The sequence below is a fragment of the Cylas formicarius genome, unplaced genomic scaffold (assembly GCF_029955315.1).
Source record: "Cylas formicarius isolate icCylForm1 unplaced genomic scaffold, icCylForm1.1 PGA_scaffold_259__1_contigs__length_21209, whole genome shotgun sequence".
Classification (NCBI taxonomy): Eukaryota; Metazoa; Arthropoda; class Insecta; order Coleoptera; family Brentidae; genus Cylas; species Cylas formicarius.
The window spans coordinates 868-21,209 of NW_026844293.1; the positions used below are offsets into that span (position 1 = coordinate 868).

At 36.5% G+C, this 20,342-nt stretch overlaps 2 pseudogenes; both read right to left on the reverse strand.

Annotated features, from left to right (window-relative positions):
• Positions 1–2,734: 2,734 nt before the first annotated feature.
• On the reverse strand, positions 2,735–2,859 carry LOC132697582 (5S ribosomal RNA; annotated as a pseudogene).
• Positions 2,860–9,835: 6,976 nt separating this feature from the next.
• Positions 9,836–15,299, reverse strand: LOC132697581 (ATP-dependent helicase brm-like; annotated as a pseudogene).
• Between the last annotated feature and the right edge of the window lie 5,043 nt (positions 15,300–20,342).

Below are 20,342 nucleotides of genomic sequence, written 5' to 3' on the forward strand. Positions count from 1 at the left end.
GCTTTAGAGGGCTTAGAACACTCTGGTCATTCTTCTAAGACGCAAGGCATGGCGAGAGGGGGTTGCAAAGCCCCCTGAATCCCTCGCTACGGCTTGCCTTAGGGCTCTACGGCCATGCCTATAATGCGCATTAGCAGGCGAAGCCTGCTAGGATATAGGTTTATAATATATGTAGTTATGTATATAGATCTCATTTCTATCAAGAAGAGCGGCTACACATATAAATAAGAAAAAAAAAAATAATACTGGATAAATAACGTTACTTCAGCCATACTTAACAGCGAAAAACAAGTTTGGTAGATACTTCGCATGTCAACCAAAAATTTAAAAATTCTGTAACTTTTCATGGGTTAGACATAAACAGGCGTAAGTATATATTTTATGGACCGGAATTTAATCTTCTACAAGTTCTATTCCCAAAAAATTCACGAAAAGTGGACAGGTGAAGAGTTAAATTGAAAAGTTGAGCCAAAAAACGTGAGTTGAAACCGATTTTTTAAAAAAATTCAAATTTTAAATCGCCGATATCTCAAGAACGGTACATTTTTAGGGAAAAATGTATACAGACAAAATTATAGGAAATTTTATTGGCTCAAACTTTTAATAGAACCATTATCATCATAAAGTGTACCGTTTTTGAGTAAAACGCCGGAAACTGCGCAAAGGTCGCTTTGGGCCCCCCCCATTTGGCGGGCGGCGCCCGGATTGCTAGGGACTTTTTGTATGTTGTGCAGGGGACCTTAGTGAACACATTCCCGAAGAAAACGGAACTGTTCAATTTTTTTTTTAGTATTTTCCTAGTTTGCCTGGCCTAAATACTCGTAATTTTGCTCTAGCTAGACGCTTATCCTTCGATACATTTCATTTTCTAGAAATGAGTGATTAAATAGGTACTTTGTAATTAATAATAATAGACTCTTTAATGGGAATTTTACCCAAAGGCGGGGTTAATGCCATTGGTACATATTTTCCAACACCCAACCCAGAGCTCTATTATGAGGTCAAATCTCAAAATTGAGGGGGAAAAACTCTGCCTCGGGTGGGATTCGATCCAGTGTCCTCTGGATTACCAGACAGACGCTTTGACCACTAGTCTACCGAGGTAGTACAACTTAATATCCCCCCCTACAAATTAAAGAAAACGCAAAATTATGTCCTTGCCCACAAAACAAGAGAGACCTCTCTCTTAGTGTGGGCAAGAAATTGCATTTAAAATGATATTTATTATAGGAAACTTACATGTCTAACATGGTATTATCATTGTATATTTATCTGTATTATAAATTTGTTAACATGTATTATCATTTATGCAAAAAATAAAAATAAAAAATAAATAAATGTATCAGGTTCTCCATCAACCGTATCTTTCCATGAGAAAACTCCATTTGGAATTTCAGGAGCCTAGTCAGTAGTTATTGAGGTAAACTGAGACTCCATGAAGTCCATGACATGCTGATGTATTTAATTGTTTAGGCTACCCGATATTACCGTTGTTTATTTCGGAAACAGATGAAATCCCTGATGAAGTCTCCGGAAAAAAACAGGCCAAACCGTTCCCATCATCGGCATCCTTAGAAAAAAAAACCTTTGAAAATATTTTTTTTTTTTTCCATGCTGTATTTTGTCTACATCATTTATATTTTATTTTGTACTTCTTCTCCTTTCCGACCCTTTGAGAATATTATTAGCCCCATTTAGGCTTTTCCTAGCCATGGTAATATATGCCTGGAGTACGAGTATGCCTTTTATAGTGAACATTTTATGTCTCTTGTATTATTAGGGGCCTTTCCCTGCCAATATTTTCCTTTAAAAAAAAAATTGTTTCTCAATACCTACGTGAATACGAATATACAAAATGTTGTGGGTGCTTTTTTTTTACTATAGGTAGGTAATTGGGATTTTTTTAATAGAAAAAATATAAATTGTACGAAATATGAAAATTATATATGTTGTACCGATAGTAAAATATCCCTAAATGTGTACGGTAATTGTGAAACGAATCGTGTTGTATATTTTTTTGATAAAAAAACTTTTTGAGACGAATAGTGTTATGCCTTTTTTTTTACCTTAAATGATAACCTTTTTTGAAACGAATATTAATACGCCCATCCTAGCCACTCAAAATATCTGTAAAACTACCGCTAACTGTTCTGAAGAGATCTATCTATTTAGCGAGATCGTTAAAAGGTTGAATCCAGAGGACCTTGGCTCAAGTTCCACATTTTTTTTTTTTTTTTTTTTTTTTTTTTTTTTACAAAATACTCTTTATTTTTTACATATAAATCGATACAAAGGTACATAATGGGGGGGGGGGGGGGGTATATAAAAATAAAAGAATTTTTTTTGAGGCACTGTTTTCCCTTCATTGGGAATGTGGTGTGCCTCAACAGACTATGGTCTATTATTCGTTTCAAAGTGAGAGTAAATTTGCGGAATAATACGAGTAGGTACAATCGAGTTTTGCTGTGATAAACCCAAAATTCTTATGAAATTCTTGAGAATTCACAATCATATTGAAACGAATAGACTATGCCTAAGTAGAAGGGTAGGTAAATGTGTTTGAAAATATTAACGTTTCCAGTGTTCATCAGGTTTGGTTGGTTGGTTTTATTTGGTTTAACGTCCTGTCAACACATTGAAGGTTATATCAGACGGGGGTGTTACCCTCCTGGCGTTGGCCGTACCATACCAACTACTCACATTAACCTCACCCAGCCTGAGTGGGACCGGGAAAAGCCAGCAGCACGTGAATTACTAGTACCCAGATGGTCACCCATCCACGTACTATCCACGCTCGACGTTGCTCAACTTCAGTGATCCAACGAGAACTGGTGTATTCAACGTGACAAAGCCGCTGGCTGTTCATCAGGTTTAAAATTATGTATCATCAGGTGGATTTAGTATTTCTGTATTCTATGTGGAGGAGTTTTGAAATCTCTTTTATTCCAAGAAAATGTTCACTATCATTTCAGCTTAGACTTCCTTGGTCTCACTTCTCTTCGCCGACCTACGAGTATATTCCTATACAAGACCTCAAGAGAGCAAGGAAATATAGGCTGAAATTTTAAAATCATGAAAGGAAAACTTTAAATAAAATGGCGGAGCAACAGATTTTGATATAAAGTTTTAGGGTTCCACGAATAGCCAGGAATGTTTTAAATTTTCGAACAGCAGTTTTTTGGGGATGGGACGGAGGATGGAGGGAGTATTTCTCTGGAAACTCTCATGAAAGAGATACCCACTTGACTTGACCCAATATTAGAAGTATACCTTATCTTATAACAAAGCACACAGGTATTCAAAATGTCCAATATGTATAATATACGTATTATACTTGTACCTATTACCGTATTACCTATAGGTAATGTATATCTCCATTCCCATACCTATTTCAAAGAAAATTGTAAAAAAAAAAAAACATGGAGACCAATGAAGTTATCGGATTGCAGATTGGCGCACGTGGCTCATTGACAAAATTCTTTGAAATTTTCAAGAAGATGTTCAAAATACCGAAATGTGAAAAATTTGTGGTTTCAGTTCTTCGAAATTCCAGTAAAATAATTTTCCATCATCTTTCCAGAAAGAATTCGATTTTTTTTTAAATTTTTAATTAAGAGAACCATGCAGCTCCCATGGCTCAGTGGTCACTGCACTGGTCTTGCACGCGGGAGACCCGGGTTTGAATCCCGGCGGGGGCAATAACTTGTCACCGTGGGTGGTTTGGTTGTTTTTGGGGCCCACTCAGCCTCGTGAGGACAATGAGTAGCTATAGAGGTATTGACCATAGCGACCCGGTGTCAGGATTGTAGGTAAAAGATGGATTATTAGATTTGGATATACTTGAAAATTTACCTACAAAGCTGCAGTGAGCACCTATTTGTGAAATAATAACACAAAGAAAATACATACAATACAATACAATAATTAAGAGATCATAATATTATTATTGACTTCTTCTCTAGCTCTGTATCAGCAATAAAAAACATCTAAAGTTCTACTCCCGTCAACTAAACCAATAATATTGTGACCAGAAATAGATTTTTCTTTTTTCACCTAATCTTTCTACATACATATACCTTCCTCTTTCCAATTTCTTTTGTCTTTCTCTTCTTCTTCTTCTTCTTCTTCTTCTTGTTCTTCTTCTTCTTCTTCTTCTTGTTCTTCTTCTTCTTCTTCTTCTTCTTCTTCTTCTTCTTCTTCTTCTTCTTCTTCTTCTTCTTCATCCTTGTACACCTACTTCCCATTCGCATTGATTTGCTAAAATTTATAGTTATTTATTATTATTATTATTATTTTGATAGGTACCTACATAGTTACGAACTAATCACATTAACCTCACCCATGCCTGAGAGGGGCGGGGAAAAGCCAGCAGCACGTTTTTTTTTTTTTTTTTTTTTTTTAAATATATCTCTTTATTTCTCTTTATTTCGTCACCTAAAGTGCAATAGGTGCTATCTGTACAAACCCCAACTTTTCAGGAGAGACAAAAAACGTTTCACGGCTTCAATATTACATTTTTTGACGTTTTTATGTGTTTCAAGGGCTAAAATAGACTCAAATTTACTGAATATGTAATTATTTTTTCAATAAAACCATCAGGGAATGAGATACAGCAGTTACAACATATTGCACTCGGAAAATTGATTGCTATCAACAGCAATATCTGCTAACTACACACTTAAAAAATCTTGGTGTAGATGGGAGATATTGCAGTGAATTTGAACTCATCCATCAACTCCTTTTCTGCAGTTGGTGTTTTTTTGTATATTTTTTAGAGTAGTTAGCAGTTATTACGTCTCCTTTTGTTTCCAATTCGAACTATGATGGTTGATATAATGCAGGTTAGCCTGGGGAATTTTCAATACATTCCTTCACTTGGTTGTTCATTACATTTTTTGTAAGTAATTAGCAGCTTTTACAGCTGTTTATTGCGCTTTTGTTTTTACTTTCTTTGAGTTGGTTATTATTGCATCATTTTTGTATGTAGTTAGCAGTTATTACTTTCAATACTTTCTTTTTTCTTCTAAATTTGAAGATAACTGATTAATATTATGCAAATAGCCTGATAATTTTACCAATTATCTTTTTAAAAATTATGTATAAAGTGTGTTTTCTTTGTGTTATTATTCACAAATAGGTGCTCACTCCAGCATTGTAGGATTGTTTTTATCTCTAGTAAATCCAAATCCAATATTTTAGGTAATCTATGTTTACCTACAATGCTGACACCAGGTCGCAATGGACAAGACCTCCATAGCTCCTCATTGTCCTCATGAGGCTGAGTGGGCCCGAACCACGTTTACAAATTATTATTGCCACCGCCGGGATTCGAACTCGGGTCTCCCGCGTACAAGACTAGTGCAGTGACCATGGCACTGAGCCATGGGAGCTGGGATTACGTAATATTATGATTACTCATTACGTCTCCTTACGTGAGAATAATCATTTATTTTCAATAGATATTTAATATTATACAAAAGAAAACAATAATAAAACACAAAAAATCGATTTATTTTAAAGAAAAAAAACGTTTTATTCACTTTTAAAATGATAATATAGACATTATTATAATAGGTAGGTATTCAAAAAGAAGCCAGAAGAAAAGTTGAGTGTTGAGTCCGAACTCAAAAGTTGCGTTGGCTTTCCTTTCTTAAATCATTGTGTGAAAATAAAATGAGGAACATCTATTAAAATTAATTAAGATTTTGCTGTATATAATTAATATTACAATTATAATATAATTATGTACCTACTTAGGTAAGTACCTAATACTTACTTACTTTTAATTCTAACAAAAAAAAAGTTCCATAAAAACACCAATCTAAATTTAACAACATGGTGGATTTCACTAAAAATTTCAACTTCAATATCTGGAATCTACCAGTTAAGTTATAATAGCAACGAAAAAAGTTAAAATGTCAACAGCAATTTCTGCCATCTGCATAATGGGTAAAATTAGCAACGAAGAAAAATAATAATGTCAACGGCAGTATCTACCATCTGCAAAGTGATCTCTACAGAAAGTAAAATAATTGTTTTTTTAAATCTTAATAATAATAAAAATATTAAATTTACAAATAAATCAAAATAGCCAAATTAAAGGAAAACAATTGTTATTAATAATAAAACAAAAATATAAAAATTATCTTAAGGAATTAATTACGAAAACATGTTTTATAATCTTACCGCACAGACACACGTGCTCCTTGTTCGATTCTCATTGCACTACTGAGGACTGATGGACTGAGGACTTCTTATGTAAAACGTGCAGTTGGACTATGTTGCTGTTGTATAAAAGTGCGTACCAGATGGCTGATTATGTTTTTAGGGTATAACTTTATGCAAAAAATTATTTTTGATTTTCTGACTTCACCATTGGATGCGCCTTGAAATTCCGCGTCGAATGATGTATATAACTCGATTTTGAAAAAAATGTCAGATAGCACCTATTGCACTTTAGGTGACGATTTATAGTTATTTAAATAAGTGACATTGTATATAGGTAATGAGAAAAAAATAAAGAGATTACCCCTTGTCTAAATCTCAAAACATAAAGTTTTGAGATTGTGACGACAAGGGGGAATCAGCCAGTAGTTATTTTAGAGACATTTAAGAATATATGGGGGTAATAGAAAGAAGGAAAAAAGAAAGAAAGAAATAAATAATTTCCTTTTTCTTTTATCTGTTCATTTTTTCTTCTCCGCCTCCTCACCAACATTAAATTTAACTAACAGGACATAGTTAATGCTGAGAACAGGTACACTTCTATCAGACATGACAAGATTCATAAGACAGAGCAGAGAAAGGATTTCATTGGATCTATCTTTATTTTTATAAGTCTAATAAAGCAATGACTCTATTGAATTCCTCTGCATGATCAATGTATTCTTTCGTAAGTGCTTTTAATTTTTTTTTAATCATAATTGGAGGAATTTCTGTTAGTATTGGAGGAACCAAATTTAATATTTTAGGGGCTAGGTTTAATAAGTGTCTTTTAACAGTTTCCTTTTTGATAGGGTATAAAACTGCAGAACCATTGTGTCTTATGTTGTGTTGATGTTGAGTGCGTTCTACTGTGTTGGATATGTTGTATTTGTTAATGAAATATAACATTTTGTAAAAGTATAGCTGTGTAACGTTGAATGTATTGAATTCTTTGTATAATTTGTTTGTGTTGTATCTTCTGTGCTTTTTTGTGATGATGCATAGTAATATGTTTTGTGTTCGTTGTAGTGTGATTAAACTTGTTTTACATGCATTTCCCCAACCTATAATTCCATATTGAATTATAGATTGCGCAAACGCATAGTAAATCAATTTCAAATTTTGAATGGAGAGAAAATTACGTAAGTTCAAAAATACATGAAAAAGTCTTCTTATTTTGTTGATTAAGAGTGTAATGTGTTCTTTGAATTTAAAATGATTGTCAATTATGAGTCCTAAGTATTTGAATGATGTTACATGTTTTAGTTTTGTGCAGTTACATTGTGCTGGGTGTGTTGAGTGAGTATCGTGTGTATTACAAGTGTGTATCTGAAGTATGGAATGTGTGGGTTGAGTTGCTTTTGTGAGTGTTACTGTCATGTATGATGTTTTAGATGCATTAATGTGTAAGTGTAGTGATTTAAACCACTTGTATACATTATTTAAATCTGCATTTGCTTCTGTGTGAAGGTCATCCCAATTGCTCCCAGTATAAACAAGCAATGTATCATCCGCGAATGTGAATACTTCAGCCTTACTAATTGTTGTTATTTTGTTGGTATAGATAGAATATAATATTGGAGAATTAACAGTTCCTTGAGGGACACCAAACATAGTTAACATTGAGTCACTCATGCCACCATTCAACTTGACCCTCTGATTACGATTTTCCAAACAAGTCCCAAACCACTTAAGTACTTTCCCCGATATACCATGAGCCTTTAATTGTAATATTAATGTATTTTTGTTGACGCAATCAAAGGCCTTGGAAATATCTAAGGAAACAACCAAAATTTTTCGGGAATTATTCAGATTATTGTAAACAAAGGACGTCAAATCCAGAATAGCGTCATCAGTTCCCAAATTTTTTCTAAAACCATACTGATTATTTAGTATCAAATGATTTTCTTCCAAAAAATGCTCTAGTCTCTTCTTACAGCATTTTTCAAATATTTTTGCAATATTGGATGTTAAAGAAATTGGTCTGTAATTATTCACATCCGCAGAGTTACCTTGCTTGTACAGAGGAACAATTATAGATTCCTTCAACACATCAGGGAAAATACCCTTATCAAAACTAAGATTAATAATGTAAACAAGTGGTTTAATAATGTTATGTGCTATGTGTTTGAGTGTTTTAACATGTATTAGATCAGGTCCTGGGCTGGATCTTCCCTTCATATGTTTAATATATCCCATGACTTCACTCTCGCCGGCAGGCTCAAAATCATCCAGTCGAACATTACAAACCACATCATCTTCATCTTCATTATCAATTGTATTAAGAATATTCGACTGGTTTAATCTTGACCCTACAGAACGAAAATGTTCATTGAATACATTAGCTGCAGTTATGTTATCATTCAGACAATCAATCCTTACATCAATATTGTTAGGATCATTAATGACTTGAATCTGAGAACCTTTTTTCTTTTTCTGTGTTTTAAATTCGGATAATAATTGCCATAAAGTTCTAGGATTATTTTTACTCTCTTCCATTTTTTTAATAAAATAGTCATTTTTTGCTTTTTTTATGGTATTAGATAAAGTTTCTTTATATTTTCTAAAATAAGTTTTTAAAGATTCATTATTTGGGTGTTTTTTTGTCTGTTTTAAAAGTTTCTCTCTTTTCCTAATACATTTCACTAAACTAGTATGCATCCATGGTTTCAAAGCTTTGAATTTGTTTGGAATTTTTTTAAATGTTTTCTTTAGATTTATTTCAGATTTAAGAATATTTATGAAATCTTCAGTTGCTTGATTCACATCTGAACAATTCATAACCTGATTCCAATTATAATTTTCGAGCGAGCTATTTAAACCTTCATAATCAATTATTTCTATCGAAAAGTCTGTTTTAACAGTCCTCAGATTCGTGTCATTCCTGATCAAAACATACTGACAGAAATGATCCGTCTGACCAGTTTCAATAACGCAGCTCAATATGACAGAAGGATCCAGTCCAGCACAAAAAAAGTGATCTAAACATGAATGTCTGTTTTGGTCTATTCTAGTGATTGTGTTGATGTATGAAATGTAGTTGTGTTGTGCTAAAGTGTCTAAATATGAGTTCCTATTGTCACAGTCTAACCTCAAAAGATCGATATTAATGTCTCCAATCAAACAAGAAACTGTATTATTACTCTGGTTATTAGGTAAAAGTAATAACTCTAAATCATTAAGAAAACCGTTAATGTCTCTTAAAGAAGGTGACCTGTAGACACATATGAACTCATATTTAGTGTTGTGTATTAAACAAGAAATTTTGATATGATCGCATGTTTTAATATTCTGCAATTCTACAGTATCAATAACAGTAATGTTATCAGACACATATACAACTACACCACCGTTTTTGTTAATCGTATTTCTACAGTAGAATGATTTAAATCCCTCAATATCATAACAGAAATCTCGTTTTTCTGGATTAAAAGCACTTTCTGTCAAAACTAAAATATTGATTTTGTGTTTAATATCATTGATCAAATAGAATTTAGAATTAAACTAGACCAGTGTCCTTGATCTATATTAGCTGTCTTCAAGAGGAAACAATTTCTGATAACCAAAAAACTAGATAATATCAAAGTGTCATTATTTGAAATCATGTTCATGCCTCAAGGGTTCAACTCACCTGTTTCCTTTGTCTTGATCCTCGTCCCATGAGTGCCTCTTGTTTTTCTCTCTCTCGCTCCTCCTCGTACATTGAATTTTCCACTTCCTCGTCATCTTTGACCATCCTGGGAAAGTGAAATAAAAAAAAAAAAATTGGTAATTTTATTATTGTTTTAAATAAGGTATATTTCAGTTTCGGTGAGAGGTAGCGCTCCTGCCATCCAACCCCAAGATCGCAGGTTCAATTCCCACCCCGGGCGGATTTTTCTCAAGAGGAAAAATTGTTCCCGAACGTGCTTTAGGTATTATTTTCTATTTTTCTTCTCTCGGGACCAAGGGCCGAAAATAAAAAGTTAGGTTCGAATTTAAGCTGAGACAAATATGTTTTGGTACCGCGACCAGACACATGAAAACACCGGCGCGAAACACAGTCTTTGTCTTTGTGTGCGTGCTCAGATGGATCAAAGGAATCTGCGTGAAAACGACAGCGCATTTTAGTTGCAAATCAGAGTCTTTGACGGTGAGAGCATGAAACTTTTCTCTCTCGGAAAATCTTTCAAGTTCAGTGTTCACCATAAGAACTTTTTAGTTTTTTATACAGAAGAGATTTAAGCTTGTAATACCAGTGCGTACTGATAAAATAATGGAACTATTTAGTCCTAGTCGGGCAGTTAAAAAAAAAAAAAAAAAAAAAAAAAAAAAAATGTAAATGGAACACTCACCACACCGGCAACTCCTTCACCTCCACCAATCTCGTTTTCGTTTCCACTTTCCTCCTCTCCGCATCCATTTTTTGAAACAATTGAAATTCATCTTCACTTCTTGCTATCATCTGGTTCACTGTTTCATCATCCGGTACTTCATTTTCTTCCTCATCCTCATCATCTTGATGAAGAATTGTCTGAAGAAATTCATGACGTTCTGAACCGGTTGACTTCTGATCGAACATACCTGGTGTGAAAAGAGTATTAAGGAAAACGTTAATAGGGAAAAACTACTTACATGAGATTTTTTTCAAGGTGCGTATACATATCCGTGCTGCGGCAATATTCTGCATATTGGGACGTGTTTTCACTTGCCACGAACTGTGGGTACGCGGAATTTACATAGGAAGTTACCGAAGCGCTGCCAAAACGCGCACATACCCACCTTAACACACTTTCCAGAAAAGTCATTCATTTGATGATGTCCCGACTGAGTTGTCGATGTGTGACATTCTGTAGAGGTAGTCTTTGATATTTAGGTTTAACTAACTTCTCATTTTTGAGAGGTTATACACTTTGCTATCCTGAGTGGTACTTGGTCTATCATACTATTAAGTAGGTACATAGTTAAAGTTCTGATGTTGTAACTCACCTGCTTGAATAACCTTCTCATCCATGTTGAGTTTGTACCGAGCAGCTGCCAGGATTCTCTCCTCTACACTGTTAACTGTAATTAGCCGGAGTACCCGTACTTCATTCTTCTGTCCTATCCTGTGAGCTCTGTCCTGTGCTTGTAGATCCTGATGAGGATTCCAATCCGAGTCAAATATAATAACAGTATCTGCAGATTGCAAGTTCAGACCAAGTCCTCCTGCACGAGTTGACAGGAGAAACAAGAAGTACTGACTACCAGGCTCGTTGAATTTCCTCAACAATTCTCCACGATCTTCAGACTTGGTAGTTCCGTCTAATCGTAAGTAAGAGAAATCTCTCCAGATGAAATAATCTTCTAGAATAGTCATCAACTGTGTCATCTGACAAAACATCAGGATCCGATGTCCTGTCTCCTTGAACTTGGGCAGGATTCTGTCTAGTAGTTCAAACTTGCCTGATGTACGGAATACGTCAGGTCCGGACACCACAGTATTGTTCTGGCCAATGTGTTGACAATATTTCTCCTCGATGTTCTGGAACATGAACGGATGGTTGCACAGTTTCCTCAACTGCACGATCGTGTTCTTCAGCGCACGTGCACCACCGTCTCCTGTTTTTCCCTTCTCTGAACCGTCTGTTAGTAAGATACCTCTGTTGTGCAAATGAGAATACAATAGTTTCTGCAGACCAGACATGTCACACTTGATAATATATTCGACCTTGTCGGGTAGTTGAGACTCTACTTCTTTCTTGAGTCGTCTCAGCAGGAAAGGTCGCAACACTTTGTGTAAACGACGGATAATCAGAATAGTTTCTTCTTCGTTGAGTTCAACTTTCTCTCCAGTGGTAGCAAAGGGGGCGTTGAACCACTGCTCGAATGTAGAACAGGACTTGAAGATGGAGGGTAACAAAAAGTTGAGCAGCGCCCACAGCTCGGGTAGTTTGTTTTGTAAAGGAGTTCCAGTAAGAAGGAGACGATGAGTGGAGTTGTAGAAGGTGTTGAGAGTCTGAGTTAACTTACAGTGGTGATTCTTCATACGATGCCCTTCATCAATAATCATAAACTTCCAGCCGATCTTACTCAACACTCCCTTGTCCTTGATAATAAATTCATACGTTGTGAGTAGTACATTGAATTTCGAGTTCTTCATCTTGCCCTGCAGAGAGCGTCTCGCTATGGGGGACCCTTGTACGCGACTACGTTAGCAGAGGGAGCCCACTTCTCAAACTCCAGTACCCAATTACTCAGGGTTGACAGGGGGACTATCACCAGGTAGGGACCAAGATTCTTCTTTCTCTCCATGAGGTAGGTCAGCAGTCCAATCGTCTGTACAGTTTTACCAAGACCCATCTCATCTGCTAGGATGCCATTCAGATTGTTATTGTACAAGGAGACCAACCACTCCAACCCCTTGACTTGGTATTCTTTTAGTTTTCCATTTACCATGATACTTGCTTGTTCTGTCACTTTCTCATGGAAGGTATGTGCTATACTGTAGTATGTTGCTTCTTCTCCAGCATCCTTATACTCATCATCTTCTGTCTTCTTCTCTTCTTCAGTCTTGGGTTTCTCCGTTTGTATCTCTTCTTCCTCCTCATTGTCTTCTTTCTCTTCCTCATCCTCGGAATCTTCCATCACAACTTCCCATCCTGGATGAGACGCTAACCATTCCTTGATGTTCTTGGCAAGGGGTGCATCTTCTCCTTTAAGTCTATTCTCAGAGTTTGTTTCTTTCACTGTTATCCTGAGATCTTCAAGCTGAGAGCTCTCGTCCAAGTCTAGTTTATCAATATTTCCCTCTAATACTTTCATCTTGATGACCTTCTTCCTCTTCTTCCTTTGCTCTTCCAGTTTCTTCTGTTGTTCATCTTTGTGTGCCTTTACCATCTGAGTAAGATTTGCAATATACTCATCAGTCTGGGATAGCAAGAATGCCAATCTTTTATCTTTCTTCTGATCAATCAGTTTCCTGTATCCTTCTTCATCCTCTGCCATCAAACGTCTCATACGTTCCTTCTCTATTCTTTCTTGTTCTTTCTTTTGTTCTTTCTCTGCATTGATATGATAGTTTATGATAGCTTTGTTCAGTTTCTGTGTTCTCAATGTATTGTTTCTGTGGTACTCCTTGAAGTCCTTGGCATGTTGTAGTACTGTTTGTAAGTATTCCTGGTGTTTCTGTCTCTTCTTTCGTTCTGCTTCTAGTTTCCTTTGTTTCTCTAGTTTCTCTGTTGTCCTTGCTTCTCTCAGTCCTTGGCTCTTCACTCTCTTGTACGCCTTAAAGTTGACTGCTGTCTCTAATGTGGTGTCACGTCTCACGCACCCCACTACCTCAGCACGTAGTTGTCGCTGAAAGTTCAACACACGGAGTGCTCGAAGTTCAATCTGAGCTTTCACTCTCAAGTCCTTTGACATACTCGTGGGTAGATTACTCAGTTCCTGAATGCGGTGAGCTATCTTGTTCGCCAGTCTGTTTTCTCGCGCTGTCAGCATTTGTATTGGGTCCAGGCCAGTGGGTTTGTTCAGAAGTGTCAGTCGGGCCATCTTCATACCAGTGGTCTGTGGCATAGGGGTAGGGGGTTGATCAGGACCAGGGGGCATCTCATTGGAATCTAACCGCTTTCCTAAAAATAAAACAACATAAAATAAATATTAGAATTGATGAAGTTGATTATTGTTATTTTTAAAATGTTTTAGGTATTGTATGTGGCAAGTTTCTCCTGAACGAGCTCTTTCACCTAAACAAATTTTAACTTTTACATGTGTTTGGGTCTTTCTGATATACCATACCTACCCAAAACCAGCCACCTACCTTTTCCCAGTTGGATGCAAGATGTCTTACTGACAGTCTTTCTAAACCCAGAACACATGTATTGTGTCATATATTATTATTGAGGAAATGAACTCAGGGAAAACGTTAATCCTGTTTTGCAGACACTTCATTGTTGTTGAGAAAAGGATAAGACAGGTACATACATATATATGGGCTATGTCAACATAATATCAATTTTTTTATTACAAAATACTAGGTGTGTGTGGGGGTTCCCAATAAACTTCAAGCTGATTGAGATTGATTTTTAACATAGAGTACTTACTATCCCTGTTCTTCTGCTCACCCATTTAAATACTTTAGCTCCCCCCACCCTTTTAAATAGCATCCTAGTTTTAAATGTGAACCCAATCAAGTCAGAACCAATCATCAAATTATGGGGGAAAAAAATTACTTTATTCTGATTGGTGCAAGCACTTACCTTGAATTCCCATAAGAGTTGCCTGGTTCAAGGGTTGATTTCTTGCCAGCTGTCTGTATGCCATGATCTGAACTTTCAATTGCTGCAACTGATGTTGGTTGAATGAGTGTTTCCCATTGTCCTGGTTGTTATTGATACTTCTCTCTTTCAATGCAAGGAGTTGCTGATACCTAGGGTCATCCTCCAGTCCTTGTTCCTTCATTGTGTCAATAGCTCTCTGTAGAGCAGCAAGATTTTCTTGCTGACTGGGAGGTGGGGGTAACCCATTGTTGTGGGGAGCAGGCATATTGTAATGGGAGGGAGTGTTGCTGTCCATCTGATGGTTCTGAGAAGGGGGAGTAGGAGCAGGAGAAGGAGGAAGGTTGGGACCACCAGGATGTTGAGAAAAGTTAGGATTAGGGTGAGAATGAGGACTAGGTGGAAAGTTGTGAGGGGCAGCATTAGGTTGGGGTGAAGGACCATGACCAGGGTGAACCCCATGGGGCATGTTACCCTGAGTGTGCACAGGGCCTTGCTGAGGGTGGTGTGGGGGGTGTCCCATGTTTCTTCCAGGGGTATGGGGACCCATGGGGTGGTGGGGACCCATCTGGTGATGCATACTCCCACCTGGGTATTGAGGGCCACCTGGTGCGTTTGGAGTGCCAGGGGGTGGATGTTGGCCCATGGGATGATGAGGTCTTGGCATATTCTGTGCATGACCCGGCATGTTGTGGTTTCCTGAAGGGTTATGCATACCCCCTGGGGTAGGGGGTTGGGGCAGTGGGTGGGAGTTAGGCTGGGGGTGTTGGGGATAGTTGGGCTGGTGCATACTGTGAGGCATGGCAGAAGGGTGAGAATTATGTTGAGGAGGTGGTGCCCCTGGGTGATGGGGAGGACCTGTGTTATGCATCACATTGGGGGGAGGGTGGGGACCCACAGAAACATTGGGTGGCACATTGTGGGGTGGGTGGGACTCTGGTGGAGGGTGGTTTGATGAGTCTGATGCCTTTGTATTAGTGTTCACCATACTGTCTGAAATAAAGAAAAATGGTTATCATAGAAGGAGATGGCAATCATTAATAGAATGATAATTCCTTCTTTAAGACAAAGTAGAGTACTTACTTAAGACAAAGTAGAGTACTTACTAGCTCCAATAAAACAGTTTTAAGTGGGGAAAACCAAATCAACATTCAATTTCTTGTTGAAAAAAGTAACTTACACAAACAATTTTTATTTTGATTAGGGTTATAAACAAGCATCACAAATTTACCTATCACTTGGGTTGGAATTATAAAACAGGCATGCGCAATTTACCGTTGGGCTAAGGTTATAAAACCGGCATGAGCAATGTTCCCTTAGGAGGGGTTTAACAAGAATAGGCATCAGTTATTGCAGCTGCAGGTGTCACTTTGTGACTTATGTGTGCTGTGTTGACACTCTACTAAAAAAAGGGCCTAGTTGGAATTCCATATCTAGGTGTGTGTCTTGGCTCATGTGTAGTTTCAATGTTTCCTAATTAATGCTCATCTTGGTGTGTTTGTTCTTACATCACAGAACCCCCAAGGTGGTCAAAATGAGACTTATTTTGTCCAAAAGGTATCAAATCCATCCTCCACCCCTTACAGTCTACACCTTTAGGCTTAGTAAACAAACAGATGTACCTAGGTACAGAACTAGAACAGATAGGTATTGTATCCATCAGAGGCAAACTTTTTGCACCTTCCTGGTGATGGATTGGTACATCCATCAAGAGCTTTTCAGCCTTTTTTTTACCGGGTACAAGAAGATGTCCTAGAGGGGGTCCAGAAAGCTCTCTTACCTGATGATGGTGGTGTGTCAATTCCAATGAGTAAAAGTGAGGCAAATTAGTGATGCCGTGAAATATTCATTTCACCAACCTTCCAAGAGGTATATGTCACTGAAAAACAGTTCAAATAGGATTATTTCATTTAAAAAAGCCACAAAAAAGCTCCCGACTTCTGAACTTTCTGGATTTTTCGGCAAAAACTTGAAAATCAATACAACTTTTTTGTTTGGGTTTGTTTATGTTTATTTATGGGACTACCCACACATACGCACACTGGACTGTGTAGAAGCGTGAAAGGGAGCATAGGTAGAAGTGAACTGAAATGTGGTCAGGATTCTCGTGACAAAAAGTGGGGTCTTGAGTGTGGAAAGTGGAATTTGGAAGTGTGATTGTGCTGTTTTCGAAAGCTCCATGCTCCATATTAAATATTCCATTTTCGACTTGGCGGTTGACTTGACTTTGGAACCGTCACGGTCCAAAGTCCAAACCCTCCACCCTCCACAAATAAAAATACTTTTTTTATACCCTGACTTGAATCGATTTTTCAAGAATAATCGATAGATATCGATATCGATATGTAAAAAGCCGAGGTTCTCCGAAGTTTTTTTTAAACCCGAAGTTCGGACCGGAACTTCGGAAATAGGAAAATCAGCAGCGAAAAGCGAAACAACAAACAACAACACGTGCTATTCTGAACGAACGTTTGAACTGAACTTTGAAGTTTGAAGAACTGGAAGCTGGAAGTGATACCTCTGTGTCCTGTGAAACCCAAGAAAGAAGATTAGAGGAAGACTAAAGTTCAGGCTGTTACAGAAAACAGAGCAGAAGATCTATCATCACTTGGAACAACTCTCATCCGCCTGAATTTGCCCTATGAAATAATAAAATCTTCTCCAGTGATGTAGTACCAAGACCAGAGAGTAGCAGACCATTTTACCCTCTCAAGTTTTTCAGCACTATTCTAGGTGATAAAGGTATAAGGTAAGTCCACCCATATTGTTACCATTTTTACCATCCATAATGGTCAGTTCCCATTAAACTTCAAACTTTGCACTACAGGTTATTTGGCTAAAATTTGCTGCTTTGGCATGGACCTTAGGCACAAACATTTCAACCCAACCATAAACACTGATCACTTGATCACCCTGGCTGTCTTAACACTTTGAACAACTCATCAATATACAACTGAATGGTATGGGTTTATGCTAGAAGGGCCTTAGTCTAAGGAAAAAGGCATTACCTACAATAAGGACCTTTTTGGATACAGTTATTCAAATGCAATGTGAAAGGCAACACCTTTTTACATACACCTGATACAGCTAGGTATTCAGATGCAATGTAAATGGCAACACTTGTGGACATCATGTAAACAGGCTGTAATGAGATGATAACTCATCTGAGTGTGCCTTTTTACTAATCCAAATTTAAAGAAATCTTTCTTCTTTTTTTTTCTCAGAAATAATGAAGTCAACAAAAAAGAAAGTATTGAAAACACCCAAGGACTTCAAAAAGAAAGGGTTTCAAAAACCAAAAGACAAATTTGATGATAATAAGAAGAAATTCAATAAAGATGGATTGAATAACCAAAGGTATTGGAAGAAAGATGTTCCTGAAGAAGAAAACAGTGTTACCAGACCTAGACCAAACCTGAATAGTTATTCCAATAATCAAACTGGTAAGTTAAGTACACTGACAGGCTATGAAACTACGTAAGGGGATGAATTTGGATGAACCCATGTATAAATTTCCCTGTGTCTGAAAAGCTAGTTTTCTTCAAATGGGATTTAGGGATTGTGAATCTAAAAAAAAATCACTATACCTAAATCCTAAATCACACATTATGCACTATAAAAAGGTTCCATTTTGTGATAATTTTGAAATGCCACCATTTTGTAATTTTTTGGCCTTCTCTCTTTGATTTCTTGTGATAAAGGACACCTATATTAAAAGAGTCAAAGTCCGTCTCACATCCCCCCCTATAAAAAAAAGTGACAAAGCTACAGAAATTCCTGAAAGTTCTAGAGATATTTTAAGTTCATGCCTCTACACCTTTGTTTCTTTCTATTCACAGATTTCATTGGACTCAAACGTAATAGTCAACCACCTAAATTCCCAACAAACAAACAGAAAAAACAAAAAAATAATTTCAATAGTGAAAAATATATTGAAAAGAAAAATCTAAGTAAAAAAATTAATATAGATGACATTCCTGCACCACAGGAAAACACATTTTCCAATGGAAACAAGGACTGGCAGGGAAACACATATGACATTGATAACAAAAAGAAAAATTTCAAAGATAGGCCTAAATATAATGGAACAACATCTAGTATATTAAATAACAAATCATCTGACAATGATAAGTCTGAAAAAGTACTTGAAGATACTCTTAAAGTTGAAATTAGTCCCCGTGTCAAAGCTGAATTTATTAGAATACCAGAAAAGGATGTACAGTATTATGAAAATAAATGGTACAGTGAGGTAAGTAGAAATTTTCTTGACCCTCAATTTACTTATCTTATGGCTGGTTCAAAACTTGTATATTATCTTCATGCTAATGTCCATGGCAATGCTAAAGTGGATGTTAACAATAAATGAACCAATCAGTGGCCAGTATTTTGTAATAACATGAACTCTAAAATTGACATGAAGTTCAACATGCTGGTTTCAAACTGGACACAACCCATTTCCTGATCAAGGCAATTGGCAACTTGTGGAAAATTTGGAAACCAATCATCATCCTTGTTATGCCCCACAAGTACCTACCTACTTTATTATGTCTTGAATATAGAAATTCTGTGGGAAGATGTCAAAACATGTTAAACAAAAAATTTTAGGAGAGCAAACAAACTTTTTTTTTAATTTTGCACTTTACATCTCTTTTTGCTCTCAGTATTTTGGAGCCTGGTAGGCCCTAGGACAATAATTATGAGTATAGTATTCCACAGAGCCCACAAAGAACTATACAAATCCATTACTGCTGTGTGTACCTTGGTAATTGCATTGTTTGTTTGTTTTGTTTTGTTTTTGTTTTTTTAATCAATATAACTCCAGTATAATTGTTTTTCAGTTTCGAAAAGATCCTCTTGAAGAAAACAAAGTATCTGAAGAGGAAATCTCAGCACTCAGGGCAGAAGCAGAGAAAATTATGTCTGATGAAATCAGAAACTTTCATTCTAGTAAGTTATATTTTATCACCTCATTTGATTTGATTGATGAAGATCTATTTTTTTTTTTTTTTTTTTTTTTTTTTGTAAAAATTGTCTCAAAAGTTGGTTTCCCCCCTCACTCTCAAAAAACAAGGTATTAAATTTCTAGTTATCCCCGAGACAATTTTTCCCAGTACATTAGAAAAACAATCGAGAGTCAATATCCATGTATTTTTCAACAATGGTGCCATTTTCAGATTTTTAGGAAGGACCTACATTTTAGAACCTATGAGAAGGTTGAATTTTTTTGACCCAGAAGAACTCAAACCCACAGTGTCTGAACTATAGGTGCTTCCTAGAGAGCTGTAAAGTGTAAATAGCACGATTGATTTTCTTGTTATAATATGCATGAATATTGACTCTCTCTTCGGTTTTCTAATCTACTGGGAAAAATTGACAGCTAAACCTCGAAATTTACCTGAAAATTTTATGGAACAACTAGAATACTAGAAAAAATTCAAATGAAAAGAAGAGAAAACCACCACTAAGGAGTGGGCTTAGTGTCTAAGACATTCTCTTCCACCCAGCCCCTGTCTACCCTAGAATAGTGGTGATCTGAGATCTAAACCTTTTTTGTCCTGTTATCTTGTGTACATTGTCATCTTCATTTCACAGAGTCCAAGGATCGAACTCAAAACCAAGAAGCAAAATGGATGAAAACAGTTGTTTCCAAGGGTACATCGGGTGACAAAGTTGCGGCTCAAGTTATTATGATTCAGGATGATCCTTTGTTTCATTTGAACACTCTCAATTCACTGGTCAATAGTGTCAAAGTGAGCAAGAAGAAAGAGTGTCTTCTGATTATGGGTGGGTGTGAAAAAACAGCAAATATTAGCCAAAACAGAAGCAGAAAAAAGGGGGGGGGGGGGAATTGTCTTGAATGGTCAAAAGATCTGTTACATCAAGTTTGTTTAGTTTCAAACT